Here is a 17,544-nt window from a genome sequence, read left to right as displayed (position 1 = left end):
TGTGCGTGTTTTTCCACTGTCCTGTCTCCTGAACCTCTTGGGAGTGGGCCGAAAGGGCCCAGAAAATTTGCTCTCCCAGATGCTCATCCAAGGGCCGGAACGCCAAGAAACTGTGTCCGACCATGAAAACTGTCTATCCGCAGTATTCTGCAGAAAGGCAAGTCCCCTGTTTGTGACGTCAGGCTGGGAATATCTATGCCCGCCCAGTGGTCCCCGACTGTGAGAAACTGTGAGTGTTGCCTGTGTGTGTTTTTCCACTGTCCTGTATCCTGAACCTCTTGGGAGTGGACTGAAAAGGGCCCAGAAAAACAGCTCTCCCAGAGGCTCCAGAAGAGCATGGCCACTCAGCTTCGCGGCTGTGCACTCTTTCTAACCAATGAACCCCACCATAACAAGCAGAAAAAAAATCACACTACAAGTGTGACAATGGGGCAACCTCACAGGCAAACACCATGCACAGAGAATGAAGACAATAGCGCGGATGACCTAATAAATTCCAACCACCTGATTAACATCTCGAATAAGGAGTTTAGAATAGAAATATGGAAGATGTTTGTAGAACTCAAAGAAAGCATAGATTGATCTGAACAGAACACAAAGACAGAAATCGGAAAACTTCAAACTGAAATAACAGATCTGAAAAACACAGTAGATCAACTGAAAATCTCAGTGGATGGCTTCGCCAGCAGGGTAACAGCCACTGAAGATAGAATCAGCGTGCTAGAAATAAGATGCAGAAAAACTCAAAACAGCAGAAGAAATTGGAAAAGAACCTTAAGACAAAAGACCAGGCAATGGAAAAAGTACTCAAGGAATTTGAACAAATAAAAATAGAAGTCTTTGATAAACTCAACAGAAACAAAATAAGAATTATTGGAGTCCCAGAGGCCCAGGTAGATCTCCATGAAGAATCAACTGTCAAAGACATCATCAAAGAGATACTCCCAGAGTTAAAGACTACATGCAATCAAATCCTGCATGCCAGAAGAGTACCAGCTAAAAGAGTCCCAAAGAAAAACACCCCAAGACACATCCTCGTTACAATGACAAATCCCACAGATAGAGATAGACTACTGAAAGCAGCAAGATCAAAAAGGGAAATTACATTCAAAGGAGCATCCCTAAGACTTACAGCAGACATGTCACAAGAAACTCTCAAGGCCAGAAGGCAAGATATTGTGACAAGACTGAATGAAATGAATGCCTCACCATGAATACTGCACCCAGCCCAAATCACATTCAGGTTTGAAGGAAGGATACATAGCTTCATGGATAAACAACAGCTCAGAAACTTCACAGATGATAAACCAGCCTTAAAGGAAAAACTGACAGGTCTACTTTAAGACAAGAGAGGCCAACAAACACAGCAAACTTATCTACAAAGATGACATTAAATCCTATGACAATCATCTCCCTCAATGTCAATGGACTAAATTCACCAACTAAAAGACACAGAGTGGCAAAATGGGTCAAAAAGATGAATCCAACCTTCTGCTGCCTACAAGAAACACATCTGAATATTCAGAACAAACATAGACTCAAAATCAAAGGCTGGAGAAAAATCATCCAATCAAACAACACCCTTAAAAAGCTGGGGTGACCATATTAATATCTGATGACACCAACTTTATACTCAGAAAAGTGGTAAGGGACAAAGATGGACACTATGTACTAATCAAGGGATATGTGCAACAGGAAGAAATCAGACTATTAAACATATATGCACCCAATGAGAGACCAGCAAATTATATAATACAATTACTGACAAATCTGAAAGAGGACATCAATAATAACACAATAATTGTGGGATACCTCAACATGGCCCTGTCAACACTTGATAGGTCAACCAGATTGTAAGCCAACAAAAACATACTAGCCTGAAAAGAGCAAAAAACCTGGATACACATTGTTTTCCAATGTACATGGGTCATTCTCCAGTATAGACTACATGCTGACACATAAAACATACCTTCATAAAATCAAGAGGATAGAAATCTTGCAGGCTAACTTTGCTGACCACAAGGCTCTGAAATTAGATGTAAACTACAAAGGCACACAGAAGAAAAACTTTAACAATTGGAAATTAAACAGCCTGCTACTGAACAACCAGTGGGTCCGAGATGAAATCAAAGAGGACATCAAAACTTTCCCTGAAACAAATGATAATGAAGACACAAACTGTCAGAATCTATGGGACACAGCAAAAGTGGTCCTGAGAGGAAAATTTATAGCTTTGAAAGCACATGTCAGGAAGGAAGAAGGGGCCTACCTGAATAGGTTAATGACGCAGCTCATAGAATTATTAGAAAGTGCTCAACAAAAGGACCAAAAAATAGGGAGACAGAAGGAAATAACAAAGCTGAGAGCAGAGATCAACGAAGTAGAAACCCAAAAAATAATCCGAAAGATCAACGAAAGCAGAAGTTGGTTCTTTGAAAAAAATTGATTGATAGACCATTGGAAAAACTCACAAAGGAAGAGAGAGAAACCTGATAACCGGCATTAGAAATGAAAAGGGGAGATCATGACAGATATTGCAGAGATCCAAAGGGTAATCAGAGACTACTTTGAGAAACTTTATGCTACCAAACATGAGAACCTAGAAGAAATGGATAAATCCTTGGACACTTACAACCTTCCACAGTTAAGTAAGGAGGATGTAGCATATCTAAACACCCCCATCACTATTGAGGAAATTGAAACTCTAATCAAACATCTGCCCCCAAAAAAGCCCAGGCCCAGATGGATTTACTAATGAGTTCTTTCAAACCTTTCAAGAGGAGCTACTACCAATACTTGACAGGCTCTTCCATAAAATTGAAAAAACGGGAACACTCCCAAACAGCTTTTATGAAGTCAACATCACCTTGATACCAAAACCAGACAGAGATGCTGCCAAAAAAGAAAATTACAGACCAATATCCCTGATGAATGCATATGAAACGATCTTCAACAAAATCCTTGCAAATAGAATCCAATGCATCATCAAGAAGATCATACACTATGACCAAGTAGGTTTCATCCCAGGAATTCAAGGAAAAAAAGAATCTCAGACTCAGGGTAATAGTGAAGTAAAAAAAGTCTAGTTATGTAACAAAACAAGAGAAGAAAAGAGGGGGCCAGAGCAGCGGTGGTGCAAGTGGTAGGGTGTCTGCCTTTCACGTGCTAACCTAGGCTGTAACATGGTTTGTTCCCCCAGTGTCTCATATGGTTCCCCAAGCTAGGACTGATTTCTGAGTGCATAGCCAGGAGTCACCACTGAACATCACCAGGTGTGGACCAAAAAGCGTGCTCGCACGAGAGAGAGAGAGAGAGAGAGAGAGAGAGAGAGAAAGAGAGAGAGAGAGAGAAAGAGAGAGAGAAGTAAAGTAGATAAAGATATGTACTCAGGAAAGAACATTGAATTTTTCAGACTGGAATGAAGTGAAGTACATATCCCAAGCAGGTGTGTATGGGCCATTTCATCAGAATGTAGAAAAGTGCCCTAAAATATGAAAGTTCAAGTCTCAGGAAGATGCACAATAAAGACAAGTAAGTTTATATAACGATCATACTAGTGGTGGTGGTGGTATGTATGTATGTGACAGAGAAAGAGAGATAGAAAGAGATAGAGAAAAATAGAAAGATTAGCATATGATAGAAGTGACATCGTTTAAGTGGGAGTAATGTAAGTATGATTGTTAGTGGAATGTGACTAGGGTGGGTGCTTGTGAACATGGTATATTAATTTGTTAGATGAAGAGGCATGCACATTCCCAAATTCATAGAAATCTGGGAATTTTATGGAAACTTGCAGATATATAAGGACATAAGGGGGAGTGAAGGAAGGTGATGAAGAATTTTGAACAAAAGACCAAAGTCCTAAGAATGTAGATTCTGAAGCAAAAACAATTAGTTCTGTACAAAAGCTTTTGTTCTTCAAAGCCACTTGCGGCAAAAGTGCAATTTTGCTGTGCAAATCTACAAAGACATCAAACTCAAGTGGATCCTTTCATTTTGGCACAGAGACGATGGGGCTACCAGAACTCTTGATCTTTCTCAATACACTCCTTTCTCTTCCACCCACTTTGGGCTACAATAATTTTTTGAACTTTTAAAGTTCTTTGAACTTTGAACAGTATGTTGGGAATGCATTGACTCGAACCCAAACCAAGTGGCATAAAGAACTTTGGCACAACAGACCTGACTTATAAGCCTGGGAACCATAGATATACAGACTTCCTGGTCTGGATCAGGGATAGTTCCCTGAAAGAAATGGTTGGACCATGGGAAAATATGTTCCACATCTAGAACAAAGACCAGGAGAAGATTATTAAAAGACGAGAAACTCTTCCCAGTTCTTCTCCCTGGCAGCCACTCTATAAATGGGCAATCTGGAAAATGTGTATATTATCTTGGTTTAGGAAAAGGCTTGTACATTCTCACATCCAATTTTAAGTTGTATAATTTCATATTTTTATTATTTTTTTATTTTTAATTATGAGAACAAGGATGCAAAGAAAGAGGACAAGGTAAAGTTCCAGTGGAAGGACAATCACCCATAACATAATTCTCAGAAGTCCCCTTGCTGATATCTTAACTTTGAAATTTCAGCCAAAGAACATTAAGATAAATAAGACAGAATCCATGTACAATTACTTTGTCCCTCAAGTCCCCAGATTGTAACACATTATAATATTTCTTAACAGCACACAAGGCAATCTAAAGCATAAAACATACGTAACTCCTTAAACATTACAGGCATAGTATTTTTTTACATTTCCATATACATGCATATTAGCTTAAGTTAACCTCAAATTTTAAGTGGGTTCTTTTTAAGGATTAGAGTCAAAGGAGCACAGTAAAAATGGTGTTAGAGTGGCAATTGTTGTTTGCATAGGCCCACCAAAATACAAGAGACATGGAAAGAAATAACCTTGGCCTAAATACAAAGAGACCCGACCCCTGAAGTTTCCTGGCACAAGACCAACTCTAGGCTCCAGACAAGCTAGATTGTCCAATCCAAGACACTGTAGTGCCAACACACTTATTTTTCACACAGTCTCTGTTGTTGGTATCATGTTTCTGTATTAAAGATCCTGGAATCTTCATATCCTACATTGAAGTCAGGATGTAGAGCGTCCTCTCGTTTCACCTCACAATCAAAGGGCAATGCAGGGAGCCCTGTCCTGTAAGCAGGTCGTTGTTGTTGTTAAGTCTTCTCAGTGTTAAGGGAAGTATCTTTTGAGCAGGTTGATGTCTGAGCAGTGTAGGGTCTTCCATGGTAGAGGATTTCTTCCAGGTGATGTTATAGACCAGCCTGGATGTTTCGTGGATGGCTTCCCTGGTTCAGGGGTGAATGGAAAATGCCCTTTCTTCAGAGGTCTATGTCAGGTCGTTATGTCAATGTTCAGGGTGTAAGGTCCCTTTGCACTACAAGATTTGTGTGTTCCAATCTCTATTAGATAGGATCTTATTTGTATGTATAGTATTTTCCCATTTTAATGTGCCTATGCAAAAAAGGAGCAATGCCACATGGTGTTATTGGCGCATATGGGGGCCCTAAGAACAATTCCAACGATTCCCATGATATGGTTCAATCATAAGCATTAAACTGGGGGACTCTTTCACCAAAATTTCTTGTTAAACAGCTCAAAAAGAGAAGATAAAAAGTGGTTAGAATCGTCACAGCATAAGACAACGTTTAGTAAGAATTATAGCTGTCAGAGAAAGAACACAAAATATTCTAAAGAAATACGTGTCCATTTGATGTATCTTGAAACAGTTTTGGGTTGTTACACACAATGCATGGCTTTGGTCTGTGATTAGGATTGTATACTAGTAAAGTTAAAAAGAGTAATGTAGGTTAGTGACATTTGGGGGGGTTAGAGAGTTAAGGAGTAAAAAAGAGCTTTGTAGGGGTGTGTGAAAGGACAGAATAAAAATGAATATTCTGGATACACAAAACATAACATAAGAATAAGGAATACTCTCAATACATGAAGTACGCGCGGGGGCAGAGTATTCTGAGCCCAGCCGTGCCTCTGTAGTTTTTGGATGCATAGGGAGGAATTTCTCACCCCTCTCCCAACGGCCCGATTAACCAGGTGTGGCCCTGAAGACCCGCCTGGTGTGGGGGGGGATCTTGTTCCCCTGGACTAAGTGGTCAGTCCAGGGGGCCTATGGCTAGCTGTCCTGCCCAGAGCCCCCAACATACCAGTCAAAGATGCCCAGAAATCCTGGCATGCGGAGTGATCTGAGCCCAGCCGTGCCTCTGTAGTTTTTGGATGCATAGGGAGGAATTTCTCACCCCTCCCCCCAGGGCCCGAATAACCAGGCGTGGCCCTGAAGACCCGCCTGGTGTGGGGGGGATCTTGTTCCCCTGGACTAAGTGGTCAGCCCAGGGGGCCTATGGCTAGCTATCCTGCCCGAGCCCCCAACATACCAGTCAAACACGCCCAGAAATCCTGGCATGCGGAGTGTTCTGCTTAGTAGGAAATTCCAGTAGAAAAGTCTTCCTTGGGATCTAAGGTCAGGTTAAAACCATGTTATAGGGATTGTTATTTTTACCTCTATATGCACCAGGAGTATCATATGGCATTGTTCCTTTTTGCATAGACACAGTAGAATGGGGAAATATTACATACAGAAAGAAGTTCTCATGCAAGGAGTCTATAGTTAATCCCATGACAGTATACTTCAAGGATGGAGAAACCCTGTATCTCTTAGGCCAAGGGAATTCCCTCTCTAAAGCCCCCAATATTTACTGTGCCTATCCAGGAAAAAAAGGACAAAATAATCTTTTTATCTATTTATTTATCTATTTTTGACTTCTCTGTTTTGGTGTAAATATTGAAGTTGATGTCTCCAATTTTATTTTATTTTATCTTATCTTTCTCTTTCTTTTTGTGATCTGGCATGGTTTTATTTCAGGACCGAGACAATTATGAGGTGCTTGACTTTTTTGCTGGATATTTTATTTGATATTTCTTTTTGTATTGCTGTGGTGTTTCAATTCCTTTTTTCTTGTCCTCTCTAAAACTGAGGTTGAGAGTCTCTAGAAGGACTCCGCCCATATTTGGCCTATCTGATTTTTACTCCATTTTATTGCTTTTCTTTTCTTCAAACAAAACCATATAACTTGAACTATCTAGTTCAGCCTCTCACATAGAGGGGGAAATAAGGGAGGGTACCAGAACCAAACAGATATATGATCACTAAGTAATAAGCTAGACACAGAGGGGACCACTTATTCTAGCAGCCAAGGGGATGAGGGTGGGGGATATGGGATGCAAGATGGGAACGGGGGTGGAAGGAGGACAAATTTGGTGATGGGAATTTCCTTGATTCAATGTTTATATGTACCTAAAATACTACTGTGAAATATATGTAAGCCAATATGGTCAAAATAAAAAATATATATAAAAAAGAAAGAAGTTCTTGTCTAATGGGGATAAGAACACGTAAATTTTATAGTGCTGGAATTCCTTTCATTCTCAATATTTGGCATGGGGACTTGACTTAGGCCTCAATTGATCTGACATCAACCATCTGAGTTCACTTTCTTGCATTTAGCTGACCAGAATTCCCAAAGCCACTTATTGAAGAGTCTTTCCTTGCTTCCACTTTTTATTTCTTGCCACTCCATTAAAGATTAATTGATCATATACTTAGGACTCAGTCTCAGAATATTCAAGTCTATCCCACGAATCTGAGCATCTGTCTTTATTCCAGTTCCATGCTGTTTTAATGACTACTGCTTTATAGTACAGGGTAAAGTTGGGGAAAGTGATTCCTCTTGTCTTCTTTTCTAAGGTTTTCTCTAGCTATTCATTTATGTTTATTGTTCCCAATGAGTTTCTAGGCTGTAAACTAAAGTACACTTCTTTGAAAAAATCTCATGTTATTTTCTTATAGGGATTGCATTAAATAAGCAGAAGGCTTGGGAAGTGTTGCCATTTAATTGATGTTAATTCTTTCAATATATGAGAAGTGTTTATGGATCTTTTATTTCTTGAAAAAGTGTCTTGTAGATTTCCTTATATGGGTCTTTCATCTCTTTAGATAAATTGATTAATGAAAGTTGCTTTAGTTAAGTTAATCAAGAAGTATTTGATTTTCTGAGGTACAATTTTGAGTGGGATTTTTAAATATTTATTTCTTCTCTTTCATTATTTTATATAGAAAAGCCATGGCTTTTGCATATTAATTTTGTAGCCTACCACTTTACTAAACAAGTCTATTGTTTCTTGAATCTTTTTGGTATCATCTTTAGGATTTTCAATATATACTATCATGTCATATGCAGTGAGAACTGGATTTCTTCTTTTTCTATCTTGATGCCTTTGATATCTTTGTCTTGCCTAATTGGTATTGCAAATATCTCCAGTACTAAATTAAATAGAAGTGGCAAGAGGGAACAATATTGCCTTTCACAAGATCCTAGAAAAACTTTATGTTTTTCCCTATTTAATATAATGTTTGCCACGGACTTGTTGCAAATAGTCTTAAGTATGTTCCTTAAGGAACTTCAGAAAGTTCCTCCCATTACCATCATGCAGAGAGTTTTTATCATAAGTTCGTTCTGAACTTTGTCAGATACATTTATTGATATGGTAATGTGATTTAATTTTTTCTTTTATTGATATGGTATATAATATTGATTTGTTTGAATGTGACAAAACATCATTGCATATCTGGAATGAAACCTTCTTGTTCATGGTGTATAAACTTATTGATAAATTGTTGGATTCCTTTTCTTTAATTTTTGAGGATTTTTGCATCATTGTTCATCAGGGATATCATCAGTCTGTAGTTTTCTTTATTGTGCTGTCCATTTCTGTTGTTGTTGTCAGGGTGATGTTAGCTTCATAGAAACTATTTGGGAGCGTTTCTGTTTCTTCAATTTCCTTGAAGAGCTTGAAAAGATCTCCAGTAGGTCTTCTTTAAAGGTTTTTTATTTTAATTAAATTTTCTTAGTTGTATTTACTCTTTCCAAAATTTGTTTGCAGGTTTGCCTTTTTATGCTGTTTAAAATATTGTCACATAATTAAAAACAAAGTTTTCTTTATGACAGGAAGACATGATAATTGCCACAATAAGCATAAAATTAAATGCAATGTGTTTTAGATGCCAAATTTAAAAATTTAATCTTGTAAATGAAAACAAAAAGTATTATATATTGTATTACATGGATTGAATTTCTTTATTTACATAGGTTAAATCATATAGCTGTAAATTGACTTACTGATTTATTTTATAATAATTCCATTTGCCATTCCTGTAATATTTGTTTGGATAAAATACTATGAAATAAATTTGTTACTTGCCTGCCAAGGGTAAAGGCTGTCTACCTGGGCTAGGGAGGCCTGGGGTCATTGATAGTGGGAAGGGGAATTTGATTGTGGGTTTGGTATAGCAACATTGTATACCTAACACAAGTCTATTATTAAAAATTCTTCAAATCACCACATGTTAAAAAATAAAATGATTGGGGTCAGAGAGGTAGTGCAAGCAGTAGGGCATTTGCCTTGCACACACTAACCTAGGACTGACCAATGTTTGATCCCCTGGCATCCCATATGGTCCCTCTAACCAGGAGCGATTTTGGAGAGCATAGCCAAGAGTAATCCCTGAGCGTCACCTGGTGTGGTCCAAAAAGCAAAAATAAATAAATACGTAAATAAATTATTCAATAATATCTTAATCAAAAATGGCTAATTTGGTATAGTAAATATGAAATAAAATCAGGACTCTAAAAGTATAATCAATAAAAGATATAATTGGATTATTGCATCTCATAAAAATAGAAAACAATTATGTTTCATAGGATTATAAACAAAGTGAATACAACTGATTGAATGGGGACGTATTTGCATAGTTTATTTGATAAAAGAATTTGTATCAAAATATATAAAGATTTTTTTTCAATTTCTTTATTCAAGTACTGTGGTTGCAGAAATGTTCATAGTTGTGTTTCAGTCATGAAATGTACACCATCATTCACCTAAAACATATAAAGATATTTTACAATTCAACAACAAAAATATAAACCATCTATGAAATAGAAAAATGAATGCTGATATATTAATCTCCAAAAAAGTATTAATGTTCAATAAGCTATTAGTTTATAAGTTAGTGCAGATAAAACAATATAGAACTTCCAATTTGGTGTCTAAGATATCATAAAATCTGACTTAAACAGTATCATGTAAAATGGTGCTTATGATATGGAAAACAGTTTGGCATTTCTCAAATAGTTAATCATATAGTTATCTATATTCTAGAAGATATTCTAGTCCTTGGTATACAGTCAACATAAATAAAAACATATATCTGTTCAAAAATTGATAACATTATATAAATGCCAAAGAATGGAAACAACTCAAGTGCCCATCAATAGATTGGTTTATAAATACAAACTGGTATAAATATAAATGAGATATGATTGGTTTACTAATTATACATCATTGATGAACCTTAAATATATAAATTGAGTTAGCTCATTGTTTTTGTTTGCCTTTCCCTGAGAGCATTTTGTCATGGACTTGTTGGTCACTTGTATGTTTTCTTTGAGAAAATTTCTGTTCATCTATTCTGCCTATTTTGTTTATTTTTTTCTTGTCAATATTTACAAGTGCTTTATAAATCTTGGATATTAACCTTTATCAGATGAGTGGTGGAAATATTATTTTTCAATCAGTGTGGTGTCTTTTAATTTTTATCACTGTTTCTTTTGCAATACAGAGCTTCTTTAATTTATGTAATGATTTGTTTATATGTGCTTCTTCCTGGACAATGACATTGAAATGTTGAAGGTGCTTATACATTCAGTGTCATGAAGGTCTTCCTATAATGTCCTTAGTATTTATTCTTTATGAATTTATGCCTGAATTTGAGGTTTTTCATCTGTTCTCAATTGATTTTGTGCATGGTGTTAGATAAAAGAGTCTGAGTTAATTTTTATATACACATGTTGGACTAGTCTTCCAAGCATCATTTGCCAAAGAGATTTTTTATTGCTACACTTCATAATCTTAGTTTTTTGTTTTGTTTTGCTTTGTTTCAATTTTGGGACACACCGGTAACACTCTGGTTACTCCTGGCTATGCGCTCAGAAATCTGCTCCTGGATCAGAGGAAGACATAGGACACCAGGGAATCGAACCATGGTCCGTCCTAGGTAAGTCATGTGCAAGACAAATGCCCTACCACTATGCCACCATTCCAGCCCTATAGCTTTTGTTCCAAATGATTTAATGACTGTATCATTGAAAGTCATATCCCATCCCTTCTGTACCTTTTAACTGCTGATTCACAGGATGACAAGCAAATTTAAATCTTCAGTACAATATAAGTTTTTACAGAAGGCCCTACTTACTTTTCTACCTTGATATTGATATTGTACCAGATTAAAAAGACTGATTCTGGATTAAAAATACTTAAAGCTAGTGTTACAAAAGTAATTAAATGTTGAAATGATAGGAATCTCCTAATACTGTTCTGGAGTTAGAGCCCTGGAGAGTTCACTATATCTCAGCCACAGAATTATGTATGATTATCCATCCTCAGAGAACATCTTAAAGAATAATAGTATTAATTATAATCTTTTCTCTTTCAGCATTTTTAAGAAGGCAGTAATTATCTCAGAATTATTCCTTTTTGGGCCTGGAGTCATAGTTATGTTCTTGAACCTTATTATAAGTTTTATTGACACATTTCAGTGTAAATATTCCAGATTTAATCTAAAAGATATTTTGCTCATTGAAGCTTAACAAATTTTATAAAAATGTTTTTCCGAAAGTTCTAACATTCAGCATGGATATGTCATCTAATGATACAGAATTGTTTCAAAGTTGTCAAAAAGAACTCTTAAACATTCTTTAAACATTATTACTAGATACATACATAAATAGATGTATACATACTAGATATACACATTCTAGATTCATACAAGTTAAATGTATGAGGTGATATATGTGTAAATTGCCTTCATTTCAACAATCACTCCACAATGTGTATATATATATATAAAACATCACATAGTATACTATAAATATTTACCATATGCAATATGCATTCAATATATGACATGCCAACTGGTCCTTAATAACGTTTTAAAAATGAAAAGAACATACTAGAGGCTGGAGCAATAACACATGGGGTGGGAATCTGCTTGGCATTCGGCCAACCCAGGTTCAATCCCTGGCATCTCACATGGTCTCCCTAAGCACTGCCAGGAGTAATTTCTGAGCAGTGCTCTGAGCACAGAGCCAGTAGTAACCTCTAAGTACATCTGTGTGTACCTCCAACCAAGCAACAAACAAAACATACTAAGTTTATGACGTTTAGCACATATTTGAGCTATGTTATCTTTGACTTCCATAAAGATCCTCCATATTTCTATTCTAAACTCCTTATCTGAGAGATTAATCAGATGGCTGTATTTTTGGGGTCATCAGAGCTATCATCTTCATTCACTGTGCATGGTGTTTGAATGTGTTCTTCTGGGGCCTCTAGGAGACAGATTTTGGGGCCCTTCTTGGCCCTCTCAGGAGAGCTTCAAGAGACAAGAAAATAGAAACACCAGAGCCAACAGGTCCCCTCAGTTTCTCCCAGTTGCCAATCTTATAGCAGGGCCAACCCCTTCCACCTGCCTTCACAAAAAAAGGAGTCACCTCTCTGTCTGGCATCCCTGGTAGCCAGTTTTCACTCACTCACTCACTCACTCACTCACTCACTCACTCACTCACTCACTCACTAACTCACTCACTCACTCACTCACTGTCTTCCTCGGCCTTTCGGCCTGAGCGGCTCTAGGAGACAGGTTGTTTTTCTTTTCTTTTTCTTTTTTTAATTATTTTAATTATGACAACAAAGATGCAAAGAAAGAGGACAGGGTAAAGTTACAGTGGAAGCCCAATCACCCATAAACAGAATTCTCGGTAGTCCCATCGATGATATCCCAGCCTTGAACTTTCAGCCAAAGAACATTGAGAAAAACAAAACTGAACCCATGTACAATACAATTACTTTGTCCCTCAAATCCCCAGTTGTAGTACATACTATTTCTTAGCAGCACACAATATAATCTAAAGACATTAGACATATGTAACTCCTTAAACATTGAGGGCAAAGTACATTTATCTAGTTCCATGCACATGCTTACTAGTTTAAGTTAACCTCAAAAGTTTTAGTGGGTTGTTTTTCTTAAGGGTTGGAGTCAAGGGAACATAGTAAAAAACAGTGTTAAAGTGGCATTTGTTTGCATAGGCCCACCAAAATATAAGGGACATGGAAAGAAAAATTATGGTCTAAATACAAGGAGACCCTACCCCTGAAGTTTCCTGGCACAGGACTGACTCTAGGCTCCAGGCAAACTAGTTTGTCCAATTCAAGTCATCGTCTGTAGTGGCAATACACCTCCATTCCTCACATAGTCTCTGTTGTTGGTATCATGCTTCTGTATTAAAGATCCTGGAGTCTGCATATCCCATATTGCAGTCAGGATGGTGCAGAGCATCCTCTCATTTCACCTCACACTTAAGGGGCACTAGAGAAAACCATGTCCTGTAGAGCAGGTCATTGTTGTTGTCAAGTCTTCTCAGTGTAAACGGAAGTCTCTTTTTAGGAGGTCGATGTCAGACCCTTGGTAGTGTCTTTCCTGGTAGAGGACTGCTTCCAGCTGTTGCTATAAAAGACCTTGGATGTTTCGTAGATAGCTTGCCTGGTTCCGACGTGAATGGAGGATGCCCATTCTTCCTGAGGCCTGTGCCAGGTCATTATATCAATGTTCAGGGTGTAAGGTATATTGTACTGAGATTTATTAGATAAGAACTTATCTGTATGTATAGTGTTTTCTCATTTTAATGTGTCTATGCAAACAAGGATCAATGCCATGAAGCGTTATTGGTGCATCTGGAGGCAATAGGAACAAGACCAGCAATTTTCATGACATAGTTCAATCATAGGCATCAAACTGAGGGACAGTTCCACCAACAATCCTTACTGAACAGCTTACAAAGAAAAGACAAGATGAAAAGTGGATAGAAACATCATGGTAGAAGAATATTTAGAGAGTGACAGCAGTTAAAGAAAATACCCATAAAATATTCAAAAGATATATGTGTTCAATATGTGTTCAATTTGTGTCCTTCTAAGTAGTTCTGGGATTTGTTAGATCTACTGTATGTCTTTGGTCAGAGATTAGAACTGTGTGTTACTGAAGTTAAGAAGGGTAAATCTGGGGTACTGATGGTTGGGAGGAGTATATGTTCGCTCGGGGGCTAGTGCCCCCGCGCGGTTTGCAAAATGTAGACTGGTATGAAATTGCCAGTGACAGCCTGAGTATAGCTGAGCAGCTATCTGCCATCCCCCAGATCAAACTCCACCCCCTAAGCCAACCTCTGGAGCCGGCCTGGGAGTGGGGAAAACCCAGGGTGCCCCATCAGCTCCTCCCAGGAACCCACCTGGAGATCCGGAGGAAAGGGGGAGAGGGGGGTCGGGTGACCCAGGTCCAGGCCCCCCTACCCTAGGTCGGGCCAAGAGGCCCCTGGCACATGCGGAGGTCTGCCAGGTGCCCGCCCGTGCCGGCTAAAAATCCTCTTTTCTTTTCTTTTTTATTGTAAGAATTTATTCAAGAGACAAAATTGATTAACATAATGAGGTAAACTAACATAACATAATAGTGACCTAATATAACATATAATATAATTGATATAATAATAATACATGCAAGTCAAAGAAAGTTTCTGATTAAAAGCACATTTTTTTCCATAATGGCTTACATATCTTTCACAGTTGTATTTTAGGTACATATTAACATTGAGTCAGGGGAATACCCATCACCAACTATGTCCTCCACCATTCCAGTTCCCTTTCTCCAACCCATATACCCCACCATCACCCACCCCCCCCGGCTACTAGAGTAGGTGGACCTCTCTTTGTCTGGCTTACTATTAGTGATCACATAGCTGTTTGGTCCTGGACCCTCCCTTGTTTCCCCCTCTATTTAAGAGGCAGAGCTAGAAAAATCGAGGTATGTGGTTTTGTTTGAAGGCAAGAAAAGCAATAGAATGGGGTACAAAATAAAAGGAAAAAAAGTCAAAAGTCAAATACGTTGAAAATGGGCTGAGTCCCAAACCTTAGTTTGAGAGAGGATGTGAAAAAGGTAATTGAAATACCACAACAATACAGAAAAATATATATCGAATTAAATAACTGGTAAGCACTAGAGCAATAAAGACAGGCACCACACAATAGTCTCGGTTCTGAAATCAAATCATGCTCGAGTGCAAAAAGAAAGAGAAAGACAAGACAAAATAAAATAAAATAATATTGGAGACATCAACTGTAATCTCCACACCAAAATAAAGACGTCAAAAAATCGATCAATCGATAAATAAACATGTGGAAAAATGATTGTTTTGTTTTTTTTTTAATTTTTTTTTGTTTTGTTTTGTTTTTTTCTCCTTTTCTTTATCCCCCTGCATAGGCACAGTAACTATTGGGGATATTGTAGAGGGAATTCCCTAGACCTAGGAGATACAGGGTTTCTCCACCCCTGAAGTATACTGTCATGGGATTAATTCTAGACTCCTTGCATGATAATTTACTCTCCTTTTGCTGCTTTCGTGGTATGTGGAAGACTTCTGCTTTGTCTTGGATGGTAAAATCAGACCTCTGTTTCTAGAGATCTTGGTGGTGAGACAGGTTTTTTGAGACCTTCCTGGCCTTCTCAGGAGAGCTTCAGGAGACAAGAAAATAGAAACACCAAAGCCAACAGGTCCCCTCAGTTTCTACCAGTCTCCAATCTCACAGCAGGGCAGCACATATTTGCAAGGTCATGATTTATACCATTTACATGCTTTACATATTAGACAACCTCAAAAAAGTACATTTGTTTATAAAGGTTTGTGAGAGGGCCCGGAGAGGGCCCGGAGAGACAGCACAGCGGCGTTTGCCTTGCAAGCAGCCGATCCAGGACCAAAGGTGGTTGGTTCGAATCCCGGTGTCCCATATGGTCCCCCGTGCCTGCCAGGAGCTATTTCTGACCAGACAGCCAGGAGTAACCCCTGGCACCGCTGGGTGTGGCCCAAAAACCAAAAAAAAAAAAGGTTTGTGAAAGAGAAAATTGGGAATGACTATTTATAAATAACAAATTTACTCTCATATAATAACATATTTTGAAATTAGATATACTAAAACCACAGTTTGAATTTCATAACGGTCAATTTTAAATGTATATTACAACTTAAGAAACAATTACTTTAAATTACAATTAAAACAATTACAATTAAAAACAATTATTCAATAAAAACAACTTTGAAAAAATAAATTGAATTACAATAAAATTATAACAGATGTTTTGAATGGAATTTAATAAATTCTAAGATTTATCTTAAAATTCAAAGGGTCAAAAACAGTACAACATTGATCTTGCCTACCACATGCTGTACCTTGGTTTGATTTTGGTCAAAAATAAGTCACCACATGGTCGTGCAACTCTGGAAGCCACTGAGAACTGTGATGATGGACAGGGTAATTTCCACACCTGAATATCATGCATTTGGGTCCTTGCAATGAACTGCCATCTGATTGGCTTGAAATTGCCAATCCATTTTCTCTGAACACTGCTTGTTTAAAACCTTAAGAGGAGCACTTTTACTTAAAAAAAAAACAGAAAACCAAATGTACCCAATTCTGTCTCTTTCCTAATTTCTTTCTTTTTGCCTTAGAAATTTTAACATCTAAAAGTAGACAATTGACAATAGACCAAATGTCATACTAACCTCTTTAGTGGGTAAACAGAAAAACAATGGTACATTGCACACTATTTTAAATATGCTATTTAAAATTTTCATAATTTTTTCCATTTTGAATATCAAATTTACTTGATTATAGCAACATCACATATCACTGTTCAGTACTGTGCACATGACAAGCTTGACATTTTCAAAGAAAATTGTTTTGAATCATTTTGCAGTGAGAAAAGCATATAAATAATTTCTGAGTGACTAGAATATAAATTTATGCCAAATTCACTATAAACCCTGATGCTTTTCCCCTAAAACTCTCTAAAATAAAATGGACAATTAGGCTAAGTACAACCATGAAAACTTTCATCTTTACAAATTTTTGAGAAATAATAAAACTCTTAAAATTATGTGCTTATAACGTAATTGCCTTTTAGTCTTAGTTTTGTCATTTGTGGTGATGCTCTATTTTCTGACAAGACACAAATTTAAATGTGCTTTTCCATTAATTTCTTTTTATAACTAGACTCAAGTTATTTAAGGAACAATCACAATCACAAATGTACTGAACTAAGGTCTAACAACACAATTTAAAGGAAATGAGTCTGAAAAAACAGTATTTGTATTATTAGGAACTGAACTTTTTAACTTATGCAGTCTTTTGAATCTTATTTTTGGTGCCATATCTGGCAGTACTGAGGACTTACTCATGACTCATGTACTCAGGAATCACTTCTGGAGTTACTCAAGAAACTATAAGAGGAGTCAGGAATTGAACTCAGGTTGCCCAGATGGAATGCAAGGGCCTGTCC

The sequence above is a fragment of the Suncus etruscus genome, chromosome X, assembly GCF_024139225.1.
Source record: "Suncus etruscus isolate mSunEtr1 chromosome X, mSunEtr1.pri.cur, whole genome shotgun sequence".
Classification (NCBI taxonomy): domain Eukaryota; kingdom Metazoa; phylum Chordata; class Mammalia; order Eulipotyphla; family Soricidae; genus Suncus; species Suncus etruscus.
The sequence above is the reverse complement of the archived record's forward strand: the minus strand, read 5'-3'. Positions refer to the sequence as shown.